This window comes from Gossypium arboreum, chromosome 8 (genome assembly GCF_025698485.1).
Source record: "Gossypium arboreum isolate Shixiya-1 chromosome 8, ASM2569848v2, whole genome shotgun sequence".
Lineage (NCBI taxonomy): Eukaryota > Viridiplantae > Streptophyta > Magnoliopsida > Malvales > Malvaceae > Gossypium > Gossypium arboreum.
Window position 1 is genome coordinate 24,403,157 of NC_069077.1, and position 6,000 is coordinate 24,409,156.

The window sequence follows — 6,000 nt, forward strand, 5'->3', positions numbered from 1 at the left end:
GCTCAACAATGGCTTTCAAAAGCCCTAATTTTGGTTTGGAGAAGATGAATAAATGAAAATTTCCATTTTTTATTTAATTTAACTTTAATTACTAATTACCAAAATTAACCTTCAAAATTGTCACAAATTTTAAAATTACCAAGCCATTATCATCCACTAACAAAATAATGGGCTATTTACGACATAAGGATCTCCAATTTAAGGTTCCATAGTTATTAGACACCTTTAGCTATTAGAACTCAAGTTTTACACTTTACGCGATTTAGTTCTTTTTATCGAATTAAGCATTCAAACGATAAAATTTCTTAACAAAATTTTCATACAATTATATAGTCATTCTATAGAACTCAAAATAATAATAAAATAAATATTTGGACCTCAGATTGGTGGTCCCGAAACCACTTTTCTAAAAACAGGCTGTTACAACTCTCCCCTCTGAGGAATTTTCGTCCTCGAAAATCTTACCAGAAAATAGGTTAGGGTATTGTTTTCTCATAGCTTCCTTGGGTTTTCACGTAGCCTCTTCAATACTGGGACGTTTCCATAGAACCTTCATTAAAGCTATGCTCTCGTTTCTTAACTCTTTAATCTCTCGAGCCAAAATTCTGATCGGTTCTTCACTATACAACATATCGGGCTAGATCTCCATCTCTGCCGGAGAAATGATATGTGATGGATCTGATCGATATTGTCATAACATTGACACATGCAATACATTATGAATATTTTCTAACTCTGACAGTAAAGCTAGCCGATATGTCGTTGGCCCTATTATCTTTATAATCTCATACGACCCTACAAATCGCGGACTTAATTTTGCTTTGCAACCAAAACGAAGAATCTTTTTACACGGAGATACTTTTAGAAACAATCTGTCGCCGATTTGAAATTCAATTTCTTTACGTTTCAAATCCGTATATGATTTCTATCAATCTGAAGCTACTTTCAAACTGTTGCGAATTGCTTTCACTTTCTCTTTGGTCTCTCTGACCAAATCAACCCCGTGAATCTTTTTCTCACTAAGCTTAGTCCAATATAGAGGAGTTCAGCATTTACGACCATATAAAGCTTCATACGGTGCTATCTTTATGCTCAATTGAAAACTGTTGTTATACGTGAATTCAACCAACGATAAATATTTTTCCCAATTGTCTTCAAACTTTAAAACACAACAACGAAGCATATATTCAAGAATATGTATAATTCTTTTGGGCTGACCATCTGTTTGATGATGAAATGCAGTACTAAAGTGCAACCGCGTATCCAAAGTTTCTTGCAATTTCTTCCAAAATTGTGATGTATACCTTGGATCTTTATCCGAAATAATAGAAATTGGCACCCCGTGCAATTTGACAATCTCAGCGACGTACAATTCAGCTAATCTATCAAGTGAAAATTCTGTACATATCAAAATGAAATGCGTAGATTTTGTCAATTGATCAACAACAACCTAAATAACATCTTTCTTTTTCGGAGATAGCGGTAAACTTGATATGAAATCCATCGTAACTCTATCCCATTTCCATTCTGGTATCATCATCAGCTGTAGTAGTCTCGAAGGCATTTGATGTTCAGCTTTGACTTGTTGACAAACCAAGCATTTCGACACAAAATCTAAAATGTCTCATTTTATGCCCGACCACCAATACAATTATTTCAAATCATTGTACATTTTAGTACTCATTGGATGAACAGATAAACAACCACTATGTGCTTCGTATAAAATTTTCTGAATAAGCTTAGAATTTCTCGGTACAAAAATTCTACCTCGAAACAATAAACAATCATCAGACCTGATCTGATACTCTGAATTAGTAATCGACTCGCACTGTACTCTTTTAACTTGCAATTCATTGTCACATTTTTGAGCTTCGCGAATTTGCTAAAGAAATACTGGTTTAGCTTTTAACTCAGCTAACATCGAACCATCATCGGATAAGGTTAACTGTGTGTTCATTGCTTACAAAACAAATAAAGATTTTCTATTCAGAGCATCTATGACTACATTCGCTTTTCCTAGATGATAACCAATCACTAAAAACTTTCAACAACTCGAGCCATCTTCTTTGTCGCAAATTCAAATCTTTCTGAGACATCAGATACTTCAAACTCTTGTGATCGGTAAAGATATGATATTTTTTACCGTACAAATGATGTCGCCAAATTTTCAATGCGAAAACAATAGTAACCAACTCTAAGTCGTGCGTCAGATATTTCTTTTCATGCTGTTTTAACTGTCTGGAAGCATAAGCTATCTCTTTGCCCTATTGCATCAAAACACATCCCAAACCCTTCAATGAAACATCGCTAAAAATCACAAACCCTTTTACAAGATGCCTATAATAGCTAGCTAATCCCAGAAAACTTCTGACTCAGATACATTTCTTGGTGGTTTCCAGTCAAAAACTGCTAAAATCTTACTCGGATCAACTCATATGTCTTCCACTAAAACAATATGTCCCAAAAATCCAACTTCTCGGAGCCAAAACTCACATTTGCTGAATTTAGTGAACAGTTGCTTATTTGTCAATGTTTGTAATACAATTATCTAATGCTCGGCATGTTCAGGTTTGTCTTGAGAATAGATTAGAATGTCATCAATAAATACATCAACAAATCTATCCAAATATGGTCTGAAAATTCTATTAATCAAATCTATAAAAACTACAAGAGCGTTAGTTAATCCGAATGGCATAACAAGAAATTCATAATGCTCGTACCTAGTTCTGAACGTAGTTTTTGGCACATTTGAATATTTAACTCGCAATTGATAATAGCCAGATCGCAAGTCAATCTTTGAAAATACTGTTGCTCCTTTCAATTGATCAAACAAATCATTCTCAACAAAGGATACTTATTCTTAATTGTAACCTTGTTTAGCTGACAATAGTTGATACATAGTCTCACTGATCCATATTTCTTCTTTATGAATAAAACTGGTGCACCCCAAGGTGAAAAACTAGGTCACGCAAAACCTCTATTGTTAACTCTTGCAACTGAGCTTTCAATTCCTTCATTTCTGTTAAAGCCATTCTGTACGGAGCTATTGATATCAGTGATGTTCCTAGTACTAATTCAATAGAAAATTCAACCTCTTTGATCAGTGGCAACTTAGGTAATTCTTCTGGAAACACATCCAGATATTCACAAACCATTGGCACTAATTCAATCTTCAATTCAGACACTTTTGTATCCAATACATACACAAGATAAGCATCGCAACCTTTCTTCACATATTTCTGAGCTAACATCGTCGATATCACAACAGGCAATCCAATCGACTTATCGGATTGGAGAAGATGAATAAATGAAAATTTTTGAAAGCCCTAATTTTGGTTTGGAAAAGATGAATAAATGAAAATTTTCATTTGTTTTATTTAATTTAACTTTAATTACTAATTACCAAAATTAACCTTCAAAATTATCACAAATTTCAAAATTACCAAGCCATTATCACCCACTAACACAATAATAGGCTATTTACCACATAAGGACCTCTACTTTAAGGTTCCATAGTTATTAGACACCTGTAGCTATTAGAAATCAAGTTTTACACTTTATGCGATTTAGTCTTTTTTATCGAATTGAGCATTCAAGCGATAAAATTTCTTAACGAAATTTTCATACAATCATACTATCATGCTGTAGACCTCAAAATAATAATAAAATAAATATTTTGACCTCAAATTTATGGTCTTAAAACCACTATTCCGATTTGACTAAAAACGAGCTGTTACATTGGTATATTGTTTATTAGCTTTAAGAGTGGCAAATTTATGTTAAGGGATTTAAAAAGATTTAGAAAAATTACGAATTCCTCCTCATCCCTTTTTTGGTTGTCCTCCACCCTTGATGGAAATGGTACATTCTTTTGCACTAGTTCTGAACGTGGAGTATTTTTCGGTTTAATTACCAGTTCGGATCTTCTCTCCATGTAAACTTCTGTTTCAGGCTCATCAAGGTTTTGGTCTTCCGGCTCGACCTTATTTTCCTCCTTATTAGCTTACTTTTCTGATTTTACTAAAGTTTTACTCGAACAAAGTGCAATTGCATTTACATGCTTTTTTCTGTCCCTCCGAGGATTATTTTTAGTATTACTCAGAATATCTGTGCCCATTTGCCTCTGTATATCTTTCAACACACTCACAATATTGTGCATCTCTTTTTTTAATCCGGCAACATCTATACGAGTTTGTGCACATTCAGTCTTTACGTGTTGAAAGTCGGACCTCATGTGTTGTAATACTCCTTACCCGTATTCATTGCCAGAATAGGGTATGAGGTATTACCGGAGTTTATGATTTTTTTTATATTCAATATAGCCCCTTTATAAATATCTAGCCTTCCCTGCAATATTAAATCGAGACCAATCCACTTCAACCAAACCAATTCAACATATTTTCAAGATAAATTCATGCATATTTATAAGATAACGTCATCTCATACCCAAAACCAGGTTTGTTAACCATACTAATGGCTAACTTTATATTCATTTCACGTTAACATTTACTTTATTAGCTTATACATGCCATTGATTTCCAAAATAAAGTTTCTTTATATGCCGAAATCCTGAGGTTGATAGTGTGATGTGTCTCCGACCAAATCCGACCTCCAAGCTCTTAACACTACAAAACAAGGAAAAAGGAAACGGAGTAAGCACTTCATGCTTAGTAAGCTCATGTAACAAGAATTATACTTACCTAATATTTTCAATACAATACGATAAGCATTCATATATCCATTCAATGCATTATTACCCTAATATGCACAAACTCAACATTCAAGTTAGTACAATAATTTCCATGTACCAATAATATATACCATGATTGATGAGCTCATCAATACCATGATTTCCATTCCCTTGTTATTATTTTTTTTTCCATATTTATCCCGTTGAATTTCTCGGAATTCGATGGATTTTTCAGAGGTACACTTTTAGTGTACATTTCCGTCCGTCAATTCATATTCATGGGCACACATTTCCATTTCAGAGAGCACACTCCATGAACCTCATCCTTACAAAGAGATTACCGGTCCAGGCTAAATCACAGTAATATAAACTCATAGAGTATTGTCGGGATTACCACCAAAGCTAAATCCCTGCAATGACCATTACTCTAATGAGCTTGGATCCAATTACCACCCAAGCTAAATTCAGTCCCTAATTCGAATTACCCATCCGGGCTAAATCCATTTTCCACATATTCTTCGGGAGGGCTATATCAGGATAGGATCACCTGTCCGGACTAGATCTTTTTTTACCGTCAATTCCTTTTCAGAGATCCATCGAAATTTCCTTTCATTCAACCGGGATTTCTTCTCCTTTTTATCAAATATATCAATGTTTCATTAATTTTCATACAATGAACATTCAAATCATATTCACATCAATAGCATACATTCTCAAGCATTTAAGAATATAATTCAAGTTACACGAACTTACCTTGATACTTGTTTGTAAACAAAAAAAACTACCAATCCTGAACTTTTTCCTTTCCTCGATCTAGCTTCGTATTTGAATCTTCTGGATCTAAATAAATAAATTTAATTATCAATTTAATACATTTCATGTTCATATGCAACATTCTCTATAATTCAACTATTATTATTTATAGTTTATTCAAAGCTGTCTATTTGAGTCATAGTCACTAAATTATTTATAACTCGAGCTACGAAACTCCAAATTAAGATCCGTTAATTTTAAATGAAATTATATTCATATATATTATTACCATAAAATTTTCAGAATTTTTGGTTTAGGCAATAAGTACATTTTATACTTTGAAGTCACCCCTGTTCTGCTGTCTGACAGTTCTGACCCTTTTTCACTAAAAATTAATTATATATTCATAAAGGATTCAAATGATGTTCTTGTTTGTTTCTATTGAAAATATACTCATTCAAGATTTTATACATGTAAATTTAAGCCCCTAATTATTTTTCTTCAATTTTTTATGATTTTTCAAATTCAGAACAGGGGAACCCAAATTCATTCTGACC